The 16,471-nt window shown below is 51.2% G+C and overlaps 1 protein-coding gene across 2 annotated transcripts in view; it reads left to right on the top strand.

The window, feature by feature from the left end:
• Nucleotides 1-10,605: 10,605 nt before the first annotated feature.
• PIK3R6 (phosphoinositide-3-kinase regulatory subunit 6) overlaps nucleotides 10,606-16,471 on the top strand; it is a 35,116-nt gene continuing 29,250 nt past the window's right edge. The window contains exon 1 of one of the 2 annotated variants that reach the window (XM_030461943.1): nucleotides 10,606-10,665. The gene's annotated coding sequence lies outside the window, so the exon portion shown is untranslated. Of the gene's footprint in view, nucleotides 10,666-15,989; nucleotides 16,117-16,471 lie in introns of those variants that run through there. The other variant, XM_030461942.1, reaches the window with a different exon arrangement.

The following is a 16,471-nucleotide window of genomic DNA, read 5'->3' as shown; positions in this document are numbered from 1 at the left end:
GTGAACTGCTTAAAAAAAAAAAGTGCAAGCAGTTGAAAAATGGGTTACTGCTCCCTGAACATCGCTGCCTGTTCTCTACTCATCTGCTCTTGAATTAGATATTAAATCCATGCATGAGCTAAACGAGTTGATCGTGGCTAATGTTATTACCAGGAGTACCAGAGGAATCAAAGATGATTAGCCACTTGTCATAAAGTGGAAGCACAGAGGACAGGGAGAATTAATTTGTCCCACTGACCTGCTTTTGGTTTCCACGTGGTTCTCATTGACGTGTGCTAGGAATATAGGAAACAGACGGGGAGAAGTGGAAACCCAAGATGATAAATCAGTGTAAATGCATGGACAATATGAGACTTCACATTGTGATGTTCTAGAAAAGCAAGAAAGGGTGAAGAAAGGGGGAGAATAAAAAATGGGGGAGAAAGAGAATTACCAACCAGCTGCTGGTATTCCCTCCTAAACTGAATTATCTGGTGATGTTAAGAGGCATTTCCCAGCAGAGGATGCTCATCATGCTGCCTCTTGGGAATCCCCGTCCCAGTCCAGCCACTCCAGCAGCTCCAGTGCTCACCATGGCCCAGGCTGCCCCTGTCCTGGCCATAAACAGGCCAGGACAGGCCATGACATGGACCAACAGGGCTGGACACCATGCCCCTCCCCAGGCATGCCTCCTGCTTGCCTTCCCTTTGTGCTGCCTTCCTTGACACAGCTAATTTCCCTGAGGAGATGGATTGGTTCTCCAGCACCATTGTGGATTTAATACATGCTATTTATCACCCATCTTGTCATTCAACTGGAAGAAGTGTGTGCCTGCACAATATATATGCAAAAAGCTCTATTGCATTACTTAATCCTCTGATGGCCATCAATAAACATCAGGGACTTGGAAGTCACTCAGGAAGAATTTTAATAAATAAAATATTTACATAAATATCTTTTTATTGCTGCTCAGATTCTCACCAGCCCTCCCTGTTTTAAAGTGTATCAGCCCTCAGCAGCTCTCTTGTTTTAATTAAGTCAGTCTGCCAAAGTAGCAGAAATTGTGCTGGTTACATCACTCTGGCTGTCTGGGGATGGGAATACATCAGAAGAGAATCAATTAGCATTGGTCTGACATCACCATGTCCAAGTGTAAGTGACTGTCCCATGAGCATCACCATCACCAAGGGAAAGTGATTGTCCCATGAGCTGGCACAGGGTTCCATCTGCTTTCAGAAACATTCAAAGCAGGACCTGTGTTGGGTCAGATCCAGCTGGCAGAAGCAGCCATCACCACCACACAATGCAGGGGGGGTTTGGTTTCTCCACCTGAAGCCATGTGCAGGGATTGCAGGATACTTGGATGGCAGCCCTAGGACTCACAAGATCCCATGTTCACTAAAACCAAATCAAGCATTAGGTTAAGGAAGGATCTGCCACCACTCACTGAGGTGATTTGCCCCCCTCAAGAGCTTGGCATAAAGAAGATCTTTGAGTACTGATCAAAGTCTGCCCTATATGCAAGAAGTCCTTGCCAGGACTATAAATGAAGCATGGGTCTCCATCAGCTGGGTGCTCTGGAGCACATATGGCATGATGTTCTTGGCCCAGCAATGCTAGCAGGGGAAATGATTACATTAAATTAAATAAAACAATAACTCCATTTTTGGCAGTGTGGGATCTCAGTCCAACATCCCCATTTATTTATCATTTTTTTATTACTGAAATCAAGCAGCAACAATTTCAAAATAGTTTCCTCACAACCCATTTCCATCCCATGCCACTTTCCTCTTCTAAAACCTTGAAGATTCATGTCATCACATGTCAAGCAGCACTTCTTGAGCCTCAGCTTACTGTCACCATCACTTACCAACTGCCCCATCGTGAAGCTGATGAGGACAGTTGCCCAATTTGACCCAGACACTTTTGTCACTTCAGCCTGGCCCTGAAACATTTTCTCCTCGTGAGTCATCAGATGCTGCATCTTTCTCTGTCTCCTTTGGATTGCCATCTTTAGGCTGGTCCCATTTCTGCAGTACAAACACCTCAGTGGAGTTGACCTGCTCAATATTTCATACAGTGAGTTCTCAGCATCTCAGACTATTCCCAACTCCTCTCTTTAATCATAAGGAATTCTCTGAGAAAGCCTAAAATAGTCATTTTTTTGTTCCTTAGTAGGAAGAAGGGACCAAAATTTTGTATAAGGGAAAGGTGAATAATGAGGGTCTGTTTAGCATATTTGGACAACTGAGCACTGAACCTCTATGAAATGCTCTGGAAACCTTCCTGCAAGCTATCAGCATTTTTCTTCCTACCTGAGCAATGCACATACTGAAAAGCAGAAACAGAAGCACAACCTGGTTTTATTTGCAACTACTTGCATTTTCCTTTAATGCTCAACCAGCTCCAGGAGCCATCAGATCTGAGCTTCCATCTACAGAGCACACTGTGAGCAGCCACAGTGTTGTCATTTTTTGTGATTTGGGACAAATGGTTCTCTGCATCTTGCTTCTGACCCCATACCCAGCCACCTGCCAAACCCTGACCAGTGCAGCACAGCCCATGAGCCCACCCAGACAGGGAAAATGGCATCCTTGTTGTCCCCACACTGGATTTTATCCCATACAGTCCCTGTCTAGGTCAGTGGTGAGGGGTCTGGAGCACAAGGAGCAGCTGAGGGAGCTGGGGGTGTTGATCCTGGAGCAGAGGAAGCTGAGGGGAGACCTTGTGGCTCTCTGCAACCCCCTGAGAGGAGGTTGGAGCCAGGGGGGGTCGGGCTCTGCTCCCAAGGAACAAGGGATGGGACAAGAGGAAATGGCCTCAAGTTGGACCAGGGGAGGTTTGATTGGATATTAAGGAACAATTTCTCCCTGGAAAGGGTTGTCAGGGCCTGGCCCAGGCTGCCCAGGGAAGGGATGGAGTCCCACCCTCTGGAGGGGTTTCGAAGCCCTGGAGATGTGGTGCTGAGGGACATGGGGCAGTGGTGGCTTTGATGTTGCTGGGGTAATGGTTGGGCCTGATGATCTGAAAGGTCTTTTCTAACCAAAATGATGCAATTCTATAGGATTCAGAGCCACCCAGCTGTCCAGGAATCTACTCTTTTCAAACAAGGTCACAAATAAACTTGTATAACCCAAAACCTTTAAGTCCTTTTGAGATCACAGCTCACATCCACCTTGCAGATGTGCCAGCAGCCACTTCCTCACCTTGACTTAAGAAAACATCTCCCCAGAACAGGGTGAGAGGACAAAGGGCTGAGTCCCTTGGGGTGCTTACCCAGGTTCAGAATTTGTCTGGCACTAAGGAAAAGTCCCTAACACCTGGACAGTCTACAGTTCCTTTCAACTTTGATCCTGTTCTACGCTGCATAAAGCAGCTGTAGGAGGACACATGAAGGTCACCAACATGGGGCAGGGAGTCTGAGACAACTTTGAAGGAGGAAGGAGAAAAAAAATATCTCCAGGGATTACAATAAATTGCCACCTTCTTCCCAAAGGCTTCTATGAAACGTTTGAAAAAGTGACCTCATTAATTAATGAGATGGGTTAACACTCTCTTCACATACTCTGCTTAATTGCAATTCTGTCATTCCCGGTGAATTCTTGAAGCCATATTGATTATTCAAAGCTCTGTCCAATCAATAAAGCAATAAACCATGCATGCTTAAAAAAGTGATTAAAAAGATAAATACACAAGACACTTTCAAGACGTCACGTCCTTCTGCAGCCCACTTGGCTGGGAGCAAGTGATGGGTAAATACTTCTTCATGTCCTCATCTAATTGAAGTGGGTAACTGTCTCATAAATTTATTTAATCCCTAATCCATGTACAAAGGATTTCCAAACAGGAATCATCCTGAAAGCTAATGTTCTCAGTTTTCATGGGCTGCTTTCTCTGTGCCCTGAAGAAATGATGGTCATGGTGGAACAGGGTAAGAGCCAATAAGGGAGATCATGTGAGCCTCCTGCCATGGGGCACGGGGTAGGCAGGGGACCAAGGAATCCTGAAGGACAAATCCACTTGGGAAGCTGCAGAAACATCACAGCACTGTGGCTGAAGTTTCCTTATTGAAAAAAAGGCAGCTGTGTCCTGGGCGTGTAGATCCCTGGTTGGAGCTGGAGTCTCCTGGGTTGCTGAAGTCAAAGGACCAAGCAAGCCCATGCCTTGTCCCTGACTATATCTGTCATGATCTTTACATGGCTGATCTTGCTCCAGCTTTTCTTTTTCTTGACTCCCTGCACCTGAGCATCCACCACAGCCTGGAAGGGATCCCTGCAGACTGTAGTTGCTTCTGTTCTCCTGGGAGCCACATCACACAGCAGTGAGGAGGATCCAGGGAATCCTCACATCCTCCCAAGTGTGTGAGCCCCATCCCAGCTCTCACCAGGCTGCCATCCTGCTCTCTTCAAGCTCTCACCCTGGAGATGTGGATCAAGGCAATCAGCTCTGCCCCCCTACTCCTCCACAGCCCAAGGACCATGATGGTAACTGGGGGTGCTGAAGTTTGTCATCACATTGAGGGCACTGGGGGCTCACTGGGAGGTGGGACCTGACCTCCTGCTGGCCCAATGTGACGGTTTTCCCACCAAGGACCCCAACCCTGCCCCAGGTTGTACAAACAGGGACATTTTTGTCTGTCCAGGACTGAAATCTGTCGCTGCTGTAACCCGGATTTGAAACGGCAGCCAGAAATCCCCAGTTCCCATTCTGACCAAGGCTTTTGCTCCTTTCCTTTACAGAAACAAATTGTATTAATTTGTACAACACATTATGATTTTGGAGCTAACAAATCCTCAGGGCTTCTAAGTAGAAAGGATTCAAGGTAAGGATTCAAAGCTGGGAGAGAGGAGGAAGAAGACATCATGGGTTTTCTTTGGGATGGATGGGATTCCGGGAAGGATGGATGGATGGATGGATGGATGGAAAGAGGGGCTGGAGGGGACTGCATGAGCCCAGGCTGCACCACCAGCAAAGACCCAGCTATCTTTTCACAAATGTCCTTTTGTGAGGAATTTCATAAATTGTGAGGAATTTCCCCACATTTCCTTTTGTGAACCTCATGGTTGGTTGTTCATTGCCCAGGAGCATAACTTCTAAAAACCCTCTTTCCATTTTCTTCACCCTAGCTGGGCAAAACGAGGTTCATGGTTGTGCCTGTAGCCTTCCTGCAGGGGAGAGCTTTTACAGTAAGAACATATAAAATCGGTAGAGAGAAGCAGCAGCAGCAGCTCTCTTTTCGGAGTGGTCTCAGCTCTCCTGGGTACCAAGGCCGAGGCTCTGCCTGGTGTGATGCAGCTCGCAGGACATCTCCTGGCCAACCAACACTACTGCATCTCAACACATCGCTTCTCTTTTTGTATCCAATGGCTTTTCTGGGATCTCTCCTCGTCTTTCTAAACAGAGCTCATCAAATATCCTCCATACAAAATGTCACCACCCCACTCCCCCAAAATTACAGGCCTGGCCGAGACCCCTTCCCAACAACTCAGGAAACCACCGATCCATTTGAACTCTAATTTTTTAAAATTTTATTGCCGTGAGCTGTCTGGCACCACAACACTTCACATCTGCAAAAAATTCCAGGAGAATTAAACAACAACAACAAAAAAGAAGTTAGTGTAGGGGACAGTGTTTCAAGGCTAATGTGGTTGGAAGGGACCTTTAAGATCACCCAGTTCCAACCCCCCTGCCATGGGCAGGGACACCTCCCACCAGCTCAGGTTGCTCAGAGCCTTGTCCAGCCTGGCCTTAAAAACTTCCAAGGATGGGGCTCCCACCACCTCTGGGCAACCTGTGCCAGTGTTTCACCACCCTCATGGGGAAGAACTTCCTCCTAACATCCAATCTAAATCTCCCCTCCTCTAGTCTGAATCCATTCCCCCATGTCTTGTCACTCCCTGACATCCTAAAAAGTCCCTTCTGGGGAAGAAAAGCTAGAAAAGATTGTGTTTGCCTTGACAATGATGTCCTGCTGAGAACTGATGGCTCTGGAATGTTTTCAGGGGTGGAGGGACCATTTGGGTTCCCACTAGTGGCCCAGAAGCCCCGAGCAAAGTTTTTTTTTGTACCAGCCTCAAAGACAGAATATCTTGACCATGACAGGGGTGGTCAAAAGGGAAAACTCCAAATCCAAGAACAGTTTCAATCAGGTGACTCAAATCAAGTTAATTCTGGTAAAAAGCTTCTAGCCTGCCTCAGCTGGGAGGGAAGCAGGGTAGGAGACAGTGGCTTCTGGGGAGATCCATTTGCAGTTGGCCACCAGACCTGCTTTAGGGGTGCCCAGGGCTATGAGCTGAGCCTGGCAGCCCCCTCATTCAGACTCTTTTTCTATCAGCAGATCAGTGTGTCCCAGATAAAAGTAGACAAGGTCCAGATTATCAGTCTCCAGTTCTCCTTTGCTGTGTGCCTGGACCAGGATGAGCAGAAGATCCTGCAGAGTGTAACCAGGTGGGAACTGCAGTATGGCTGACTGCCCACTGCATTCAGCACTCCTGGGTGGGGTATCCTGTGGGTAAGGACTTGACCATGAAAAGTGGGTGGTCAAGGGGTTAGAAAAAGGGTCCTGAGCACCACAGGGGGTCTATAGCAGAAACTCAAACTGGTGTAGTGGAACAATGGCACAGGGTGCCCAGGGAGATGGTTGAGGCCTCATCCATGGAGATGTTCAAGATGAGGCTTGAGGAGGCTCTGAGCAGCCTGATCTGGGGGAGGGTGTCCCTGATACTGCAGGGGCTGGACTGGGTGACCTTGAGGGGTCCTTTCCAACCTCAATTATTCTGCGATTTTATGATTCCTCTTATGCTTCCTGGTAGACAAATGGAGGTTCCTGGGTGGCATTTCCAGATGCCAGTGAGAAACCAGTACATGATGTGGAAGCCCAGAAAGATTTAGGTCACGAACCCTTATTTGGGCCATTTCCAGGAGCTCTACCATGAGGAAATGTTTCAGAGGTGCTCATCTGCCCTGCAACAAGAAATGGTGGGGAGACCCTGGGTGTCCCTGCAGGGGTGTGGGGTTGGGTTTAATGTGCCCAGGGTGGCTCCTGGATTTGAGGTCACGGCCCCGCAAGCCCCATCCCCTCCCATCTGTCTGCTCCCATGGCTGCAGCTCCGATTACCGAGGAACTTGGGGAGGGCTCAGGTCCTGCTGGCAGCCAGCCCTGAGCTTGGCTCCCTGCCTGCACCTGGGCACAGCAATCCCATGGCCAAAGCCCTCTGTCTGCCAGGGATGGGAGCTGCCTCCCCCAGAGGACTCAGTCCAGAGCCCCGCTCTGGATCCAGCTCTTCCAGAAGAAAAGAGAGGAGCAGAACAAAGTCCAGAGAGCATCTTCATCCCTGCCTCAGTTCCCCCTGGTAGCACGATTCAGTGTCTTTTGCAGTTGTAAAGTAGAAACGCTTGGAATTTTCTGTGAATTTTGCTCGGTTTTGAAGGGTTTTGGCCAGCACCTGTGATTGGGAAGGGCACCTGACTCCCTGTTTGCCTGTGGACTGACCTGTGCTGAGGGTTGGCAGGAGCACAGCTGGGGAGGTGAAAGCTCTCAGGGCTGCAGATGGGTGCTGCTGCTCTGCTGCTAATTCATGCTCCATTAAAAGTTAATGAGATTCCCTCTGCCTGCACCAAGTTTTCCTAGTAGGAAAGTTTAACCAAAGAGCAAGGGTGTGCTGGTTATCAGTATGTCCAAGTGCAGCACAGGTCCCACAGCCTTGACTTGCTCCCTCTCTGCCCTTGTCACCTCCTTGTCCCTCTGTAGGCACCTCCCTTGCGGCACCCACAGGAAAAAATGCAGGCAAGGGTGGAAAAGCAAGAGCACATCCAGCAAAGGAGATCCATGTAGGTTGTGTCACCCTTTTCCACTCATGCCCCAGCTTGTGCCAATGGATTGGCTTCACACCTCTATTTACTCTGGAATTTACATGGGAAGCAGCATCTGGGTGGTGGCTCTTGCTCATGGCCAGAGATCCTACACCTTTGGTAACTCCTGCTGAGGAAGGACTGGAGAGTGCTGGAGAGTGTCCAGAGAAGGGAATGGAGCTGGGGAAGGGTCTGGAGCACAAGTCTGCCCAGGAGCAGCTGAGGGAGCTGGGGGTGTTGATCCTGGAGCAGAGGAAGCTGAGGGGAGACCTTGTGGCTCTCTGCAACCCCCTGAGAGGAGGTTGGAGCCAGGGGGGGTCGGGCTCTGCTCCCAAGAAACAAGGGATGGGACAAGAGGAACTTTTGGCCTCGAGTTGTGCCAGGGGAGGTTTAGGTTGGAGCTGGGGAACAATTTCTCCCTGGAAAGGGTTGTCAGAGCCTGGCCTAGGCTGCCCAGGGCAGGGCTGGAGTCCCCATCTCTGGAGGGGTTTCAAAGCCCTGGAGATCTGGTGCTGAGGGACATGGGGCAGTGGTGGCCTGGGCAGTGCTGGGTTAATGGTTGGACCTGGTGATCTGAGAGGTCTTTTCCAACCAAACCAATATGATGATTATCAGGTGGCATCAGAACTAATGGACAGGAGAGAGACAGCTGTTGAACAGCAATACCCAAAACCTTTGCCTGGACATACTGAAGAGGTTAATTCTGATGTCAACAGGGACTAAACTTTTGCAGAGAGGATCCTGTGTGTCCATGCCATAGTTCCAGGGCTGCTTTAGGGACTCTTGGTGCCAGGACACGTGTGTGTGTGTGTGTGTGTGTGTGTCCTTCCTTCATGAATAGAACCAAACGTGATTGCAAATGAGAGGGGGGAAAGGAGGATGTTTTCATCTGCTGTTTGTGCTGCTGCTGTTTCCCCAGAGCCTTCCTGCCCACAGGGCTGCTGGGGAAGGGGATGCTGCTCAGCACCTCCAGCTTGGCACCAGTGCAGAGACTGGGAATTGCAGGCAAATCCTGCTGACAGCCAGTTAAACAGTCTCCTTCTGCTTTTCTCTCCCAGTCAGGAAGGAAGTGGGTTATTTTTAAATCTGGGGCCCAGGTATGTAACTATACCTAATGCTTTTTTCATGTAAAAGAAGATGGGAAGTCATACAGTATCAACAGCAGTTCCCACACTCCCTCTGGAGGTACTTTCTCCCACAGCCCAGTCTGCTTACCCCAGAAGAACTCAGAACCTTGAGCACTGATCTTGATAACCCTGGGGGGGCCCTGGTCATAAGCAGGGACAGTGTCAGTGGTGGCAGAAGCCAGCTGGAGGGGTTGAGCACCCACACCCACACCCTATAGGGATGAACATTTATCTCCTGATTTGGGTTGGGTCCACACATCCTCGAGTACTGTGTCCAGTTCTGTGCTCCTCAGTTTAGGAAGGATATTGAGGTCCTGAAGCAGGTCCAAAGGAGGGCAGCTAGGCTGGTGAAAGGACTCTAGCACAGATCCTATGAGGAGAGGCTGAGGGAGCTGGGGGTGTTCAGGCTGGAGAAGAGGAGGCTCAGGGGAAACCTCATCACTCTCTACAACTCCCTGAAAGGAGGTTGGAGCCAGGGGGGGGTTGGTCTCTTTTCCCAGGCAACTCTCAGCAAGACAAGAGGGCAGGGTCTCAAGTTGTGCCAGGGGAGGTTTAGGTTGGATATTAGAAAGAATTTCTTTAGGGAGAGGGTGATCAGACATTGGAATGGGCTGCCCAGGGAAGTAGTGGATTCTCCATCCCTGGGGATATTTAAAAAGAGCCTGGATGTGACACTGAGTGCCATGGGCTGGGAACTGCAGCAGTAGTGGATCAAGGGTTGGACTCGATGATCTCTGAGGTCCCTTCCAACCCAGCCAATTCTATGATTCTATGATCCCTCCATCTACCAGCCTAGGTTTAATGCCAATGTGCAAAGGGGTCTGAGCCCTCCCTGGATGTCAGGATGGACCTGAGCAGCCTCACCTGGGATCATCCCAGGACATTGAGTCACAAGTGGTGACAACGTGATGCCTTGCTGAGCAGAACCAGGCCCACGCCTACCAGTGGCAGCCAACATCTCCACCAGCTCAGTGTCAAACTTTCCCATGGATGCATTCCAGCAGGAGATTGGGCATCCCCCGCCCAGGCTGCACCCCCGTGCTGGCAGCAGGCAGGGGTTGGCAGGGAGCAGAAGCAGATGTGTGTGAGATGCACTGGGCAGGAGGCTCTGGCAGAGGCACAAAACACCGCGCTTGGAACAGGGAACTGGAAAAGTGTCTCCTTGGACAGACTCCTCCTTGTCTCTCATAGCAACACTGTTTATTTGGTGGTGCTGGGGTGCAGCTTCGGGAGCTCAGTGTCGGGCTGGGAGGTGGCAGCAGCACTGGAGGAGTTGGCCAAGGGGTGGTTGGTGGCAGGGTGGTTGGTGGCAGGGTGGAGGCTGTGCCAGGGCTCTCGTCCCGGAGCAGCCTGACCGGCACGGCTGGTTTTGGGGATTAGAAGTTTGGGGATTAGCGGTAGGACACAGCTGAACCCTCTTTCCACCAGCAGCTCCTGCACCTCCCAGGCCAGCAGAACCCACCCGGGGACAGCTTTCTCCTTCAGGGACTTCTCTAGATGAAAGAGGAAGTTGTCTTGAAATAACTCTGGCGCTTCCCTTTTCACTTTGCAGACTTTGAAGTGTGCTCCAGATCCCGGCAGCCGCCCCGGAGCTCTCCCAGCACAACCCAACCTCCTTGCTGAGCAGAGTGGACCCAGTGATGGCTCCTCTGGGACCCTGTTCAGCCCCTCGGCTCTGCACAGGACCTTGGGTGCACATATGAAGCAGGTAAAATCCTGGTGGGTGCACAGCTCTGGGGTCTGTGCATGGGGAAACGTGGTGCTCATCCTCTATCTTGTTTTCTCTCTGTTCCTTTGAGGAGGACCTGCTGCTCTGCTGGTCCCAGTGCTGTGTTTTAGTGGGGGGGTGCTCTATGACTTACAGTATATGCTGCATCCTTGTGGATCAAACACTTTGGAAAGCCAGGATGGGTTTGATTTCCTTTTGCAAGGTGGCTTAGGGGAGGGGGCAGCGATGGTGCCGGAGGAGAGCGTGCAGCTTCTCTGCAGAGAGGGAACGTTTGTGCCAGCGGGATGCTGGTAGGGAAACCCAGAGTTTGCCCTGGAGCCTGTCCCAGGGAGGAGCCTCTTTGGCTTTGGATGTGGATGTTGTCACTGCTGTGATGCTTGCTTAAGGCCCCTGGCTGCCCCGGACCCTCGGCCCCTGCTCATCCCCCAATGGGACGAGTGAATCACAGCAGGGCTCAGGGCTGCTTCAGCACATTTGCACGTTGGCTCATTCATTTAGCTCCATGTGAAACAACTCCCAGTTGCAAGGAACAAAGTCTCCTGCCCAGATCTATCTCCTACCATCAACCCCCTCTTGCCCTGGCACCACTGAGCTCCCCTCTTCCAGCTTGTCGCCCTGTAGCACAGCGATGCTCAGGTATCCAGCCCCGGGGGGAGGCCAAGCTCCAGCTTTGTATGGGGGTGTCTGGGGGGGGTGCATGCTCTGTTTGTGCAGCCAGGTGGTTGCCCAGCTTCCCCTCCCCTCCTTGGGCTTCATCTGTCCCCTGGGGCCCCTGAGTGGCACCGCAGGGACCAGACAATAATCAGCGATGGAAGTGGCGATATGAGGGAGAGCGTGGCAGCCCCAGCCAGAAAGGAAACAGAAAGGGGAGTGCTTGGGGACCGAGCTGCAAAAAAAACATTGTAGCTGAGCCAGCTCTGTGCAACAGGCAGGTTTTAGTCCACCTCCTCCCTGCTGAGTCTTTCCCTCCGCTGCATCAGACGCACCCAGCCCAAGCCATCACGCCATGGCTGCTCACCTCCCTGGGATGCTCTTGCCCACCCATAGGAGCTTGCAGAGCATCTGTGCAACTTAGCAGCATTTTTATTTTCTGCCTCCTGCCTAAGCCCAAACACAGAAACAAATTCCTGTGGGCCTCAGGGATTTATTACCTCTGAGTATTACACAAACTTTTTTGGTGTGGACTTGTTTGGTACATTGGCTGTGGGGTGACTACATGGCTCCCAAAACTTTCTCAACCAGTTTCTTAGTTTCTCTGTGGTTGGCCCAAACCCATGAGACATTAAGTCAACCTTTACAGCTTAGGGTCCTGCTGAATTTAAAGGTATGTCCTACCTGTGGGAGAAAGCATGGCTCAGTCTAGTGAAATGTACAGCCAGCCTCTGCTCTGTCACATGGATCTGTTCAAATCTACCCCAAACTAGGTACTCCAAAAAGGATTTGGGGTCTTTTAGTCCAGTTTCCAAAAGAGGCTATGAGGGCTATGAGGCTTCACTGTCTGTTTTCTGTCCATTTTTCTGAAAGAGTCATTATTCCTGAATGGCTGGAGCCAAATCAGATGGAGGAGAACACTTCTTGGTGCTGGGTGAGATGGCACATTGCAGTTAGCAACGGTTTAATTGGAGTTCCCTGGATCTTAATAGGGCAATATGTTCAGGTTGTTTTATGACAGAAACATTGCTTTTATTTTTGTTATGAAAATGAAATAATCTGTGCTTCATGGCAGGGCTGGGGGGGAGGCAGCTGCCACTGTTCCCTATTGCCAAGCACCAATTTCCACATCCCCATTGGAGCAGGTTCCATTTTCTCTTTGGTGTGCAGGTTGGTTTCCCTTCAGGAGTCCTGTGAATGCTATCTCAGAGCCATCCTGCTTATGCTAGACGTGGTCTCGCTCTGCTGGTGACAGGGTCCTTGGTGTGAACCTCTCTGTGGCCCCTCTGGCAGGGGTTGCCCTTTGTGCCATCTCACTGGGACTCAGTTCCCACCTCCCCAGCACTTTCTGATGCAGGGGGTGGGCACGGCTGCTGCTGTGCCAGGGCCACATCCACCTTTTATCTGTCACCTTCCTATGGGTCTGCAGTGGGCTGTGGCTTTGGGCAGCAGCAGTAATCCCGGGTGTGGCTTCCCAGCTCTGGTTTGGACAAGAAATGAGACCTCCAGTGCTCCAGGTGTCTGGAAAAGAGCTGACCCAAGAAGACTTTCATTTGGTTATGTTCAGCCTTCCAAATGCTGACCACATTCGCTATCCAGATGTAGGGTGCTTTCAGGAGCTTCTTCCTCAGTTGCTGTCTTGCTTTTGTGAGCTTTGCTGGTGTTAATGGCTGCTCTGAAGGCAGATGCTGTGTTGATTGAGTCATGTCTTTTTATTTCGAGGTGTGACATGCCTTGGAGACAGCACTGTCCATCAAATGTGGTTTGGGCAGGAGCTCTCCAAGGGAGCTGCTGCTGTGAGCAATCTGTGCAGAGATGGGTTTTGCTTCTGAGTCTCTTGTGTGATTCTTCAGCCCGGGTTGGAGTTCCTGGTGGGTGTTTATGGTCCTACTGAAAGCAGCAGCTTCTGTTGTTGTCTGTAACTTAATCTCATGACTGACCTTGTCCTTCTGGTGAAACCTTGTACACTGGAACTACTGGAGAGAGCCCAGCAAAGGGCTGCGAGGGTGGTGAGAATACTGGGACATCTCTCTTCAGAGGAAGGGCTGAGAGACCTGGAGTAGAGCATCCTGGGGAAGAGAAGACTGAAGAGGGACCTTCTCAGGTCTTATCAGTATCTACAGGATGGTTGTCAGGAGGATGGGGCCAGGCTCTTCTCAGTGGGGCCCAGCAATGAGGCAAGTGGCAGTGGGCACAAAGAGATTCACAGGGAGTTCTATCTGAACATGAGGAGCACATTTTTTAGTTTGAGGGCATCAGAGCACTGGGACAGGCTGCCCAGAGAAATGGTGGAGTCTCCTCTGGAGACAGTCGAAACCCACCTGGACACCATCCTGTGCATCCCCTGGTTGAACCAGGGAATCTCTCCAGAGGTCCCTCAGTCCCTGACATGCTGTGATTCTGTGATTCTAATCTGCTTCTTTTTTGTGCTCCATGTTACCTCTGTCAGCAGAAGACCCATTGTTCATTCCCCACTGACAGAGCAAGGCCAAGAGCCCACCACTATCCTGGTCATCTGCTGATAATGGGGCAGGTGCCATGCACATCATGCTGGAATCACTTTGGCTCTGGTCACCCTCCTCCTGTAAACCCCCAAGCTCACCAACAAGTGCTCTGTGCCCTTCCTGACCTCCCCTGGCAAATGTGGCCACCTGGGTGCAGCTTCCAGCAGCCATTGGGTGGAAAGCTCCTTCACTATGGAGGGGAACAGCTCTTTGTCCCTGCACTGAGACATTGTCACATTGCCTGGGAAGGAAAGACCTGAGTTTTAAATAGCTCTGGATTCACCACTGAGGCTTCTGGGTAAAGGTTCACCTGTGGTGGTCCCTGATGGTCTGGTCTGTAGGCAATGCCATGGGGCACTGTGGCACCAGCTCAGGCAGCTCCTGAGCTCCTGCCCAAACACAGCTCACTACTGCCCAGTAGGAGCTGCTTGCTTCAGCTCACAAGATGGTGAACACACCCTGAAAATTTCCCCCCCATATATTTCCTTGTTGAGGGGTAAAGGATTTGCTGTCACCACAAGGCTGCTTTCTCCCAGCTGGTGACACAGAGAGCAAGGGTTATGCCACCAGGGGCTGTGTGGCTGCAACCGGACCTCAGGGGCTGGGTGAAGACAGAGAGCAGGGGATGGAGCTCAGTGGAGGAGACAGGGATTATCGCACCTTACCAGAGCCTCCCTGCCCATTCCTCTCCTCTGCTCACCCTGGGGACACGGAGCTTTGCCCAGTTTTGTCTCAGCACTTTGGGCTCTTTGCTCAAGCAAATCTGGCAGCTCTTTTCCAAAGTCTATTTTTTTTTTTTTTTCCCTCTGATTGTTTTTTGTTTTGTTTTCCCAAAGCTGACTCCAGGAATGGAAAGAGATGCTAAATCTAAAAAGCTGATGCTTCCGGAAAACTCGTTTCTTTCCTTAGAAAGAATGAAAGGTGACGTTGGTGAGGAAGTCTCCAAAGAGCTGTTAGTGTCCAGGAAGCTGCTCAGCTTCCACGCCAGCTTTAGCAAAGGGCTTCAGGCCTCAGTCAAGCCTGCTGGGCAGATGAACATTCACTGTTGAAGGTGTTTCATAAGTGAAAAGGCTGTAAGAGTCCTTATCACATCCAAGGGCATAGGTCTCCTGGCAGGGATGTGTCTTGCTGGAGAAGGCAGCAGCCAAGAGAAGTGGCAAAGTGTGGCTGGGAAGCAGAGACTGAGCTTGAGATGCATTTCCTTGGCAGTCAGAGCCTGAGGGGGAGCATCTGGTTTCACATCAGAGCTGTCTGAAAGCACCAGCCCTGCCAGGATTTGAGCTGAAACTCAGAATAAGCCCAGAAGATGGGCTCCAGGCTGGTCCACAGTACATTGTATTCCCCCCAGCTCTTCTGCAGGTCTCCTCTGCCCCAACAACCTGTCCTAGGAGGGCCAGAACTGGGGCAGAATGTGTTTTGAGTTTCATAATGAAAGTTTTACTTAGTTTTCATTGTAACTGAGACACCTTGCTCTGGGGAGGGTGATATAATGTGGGATGGAGCCAGACCTTGCCCTCAGTGTTTAACCTTGGCCATAGTTTGGGTCCTCAGGGGAGCCTGGAGGTGCTGGTGCCTGGACAAAGAGGGCTGAGGAGTGGAGAGATGCATTTGTCCTGCTTTTCCACCTGAGCTGTGCAGCTGGGCTGGAGGTCAGGATCAGGGTTGGAGGTCAGGATCAGGGTTGGAAGTCAGGATCAGAGTTGGAGGTCAGGATCAGGGCCAAAACCAGTGGCAGCTCCACCATCAGAGATGGTTTAAGAGGAGGTGCAAACAGGACATCAAACCTACCTCTGATGGAGTCCCCTGGATGATTTCCATCAGTTTGTCCCAGTGTTAAGTGGTGACTCTGGCTCCAGAGGAGCAGTTGCAGAGCTTTCCAAGAGCTGTCAGCTGCAGGTTGAGCAGCCCAAAGGATGCCATGACAGATCCTCAGGTTGGTTTGGAAGAAAACAACTTAGGCAGTGAAGAAATCCGCCTTTGGCTCACATCTGATCCTTGTGCTCCAGCCCAGAGCTACGCCCGCAGCTTGGTAACCTTAGACGAAGCCTCTTGATGTGCCACTTTCCTAAACTGATCTCTCTCGAAGGCAACTGCAGAGAGCAGGGGGAGGGTGTTGCTGGGGGGGGGGGGCTGCTGGTGGTGGCCAATTCGGTTCTGTTCCAGAGGACGTTTGTCACCTGGTGCCGGATCGCCGCGGGGACGCGGGTTCGGGTGCCTCCCCCTTGCCGCGGCTTCTTCCAGGACGGTGAACACCCCTGGGATCGCTGCTGATGGGGTTTGTATGGTCCTACTGCTGCTGGGAAGGGGACAGGGTGACCGCTGCAGGGGTGGGAAGAGTCGGGATGGGGATGGTAACTGATGGGGGGATGGGGGGAGAAGAGAACCACGGGGGGGGGGGAGCATGTCGCTCTGTTTCGTTCCTCTGCAGCCCTAGGTTTTTTTTTTCTTTGCGAGCGTCTGTAGCCGAGCTGATAAGCACAGGAAACCTCAGATGTGGCTGTGGAGGGTGTTTGTAACTAAATACAGGGCTGCAGCAGGCGCGGAGGGGCTGGTTTCGGAGCGGGACTAAATATAACTTGGAGAAAGCAAACCTGTGTGCACCGCGGGCAGCGCTGCCCTGCTGGGTCCCT

This window comes from Calypte anna, chromosome 18 (genome assembly GCF_003957555.1).
Source record: "Calypte anna isolate BGI_N300 chromosome 18, bCalAnn1_v1.p, whole genome shotgun sequence".
In the NCBI taxonomy this organism is placed as follows: domain Eukaryota; kingdom Metazoa; phylum Chordata; class Aves; order Apodiformes; family Trochilidae; genus Calypte; species Calypte anna.
This window is presented reverse-complemented; position numbering and strand designations above follow the sequence as displayed.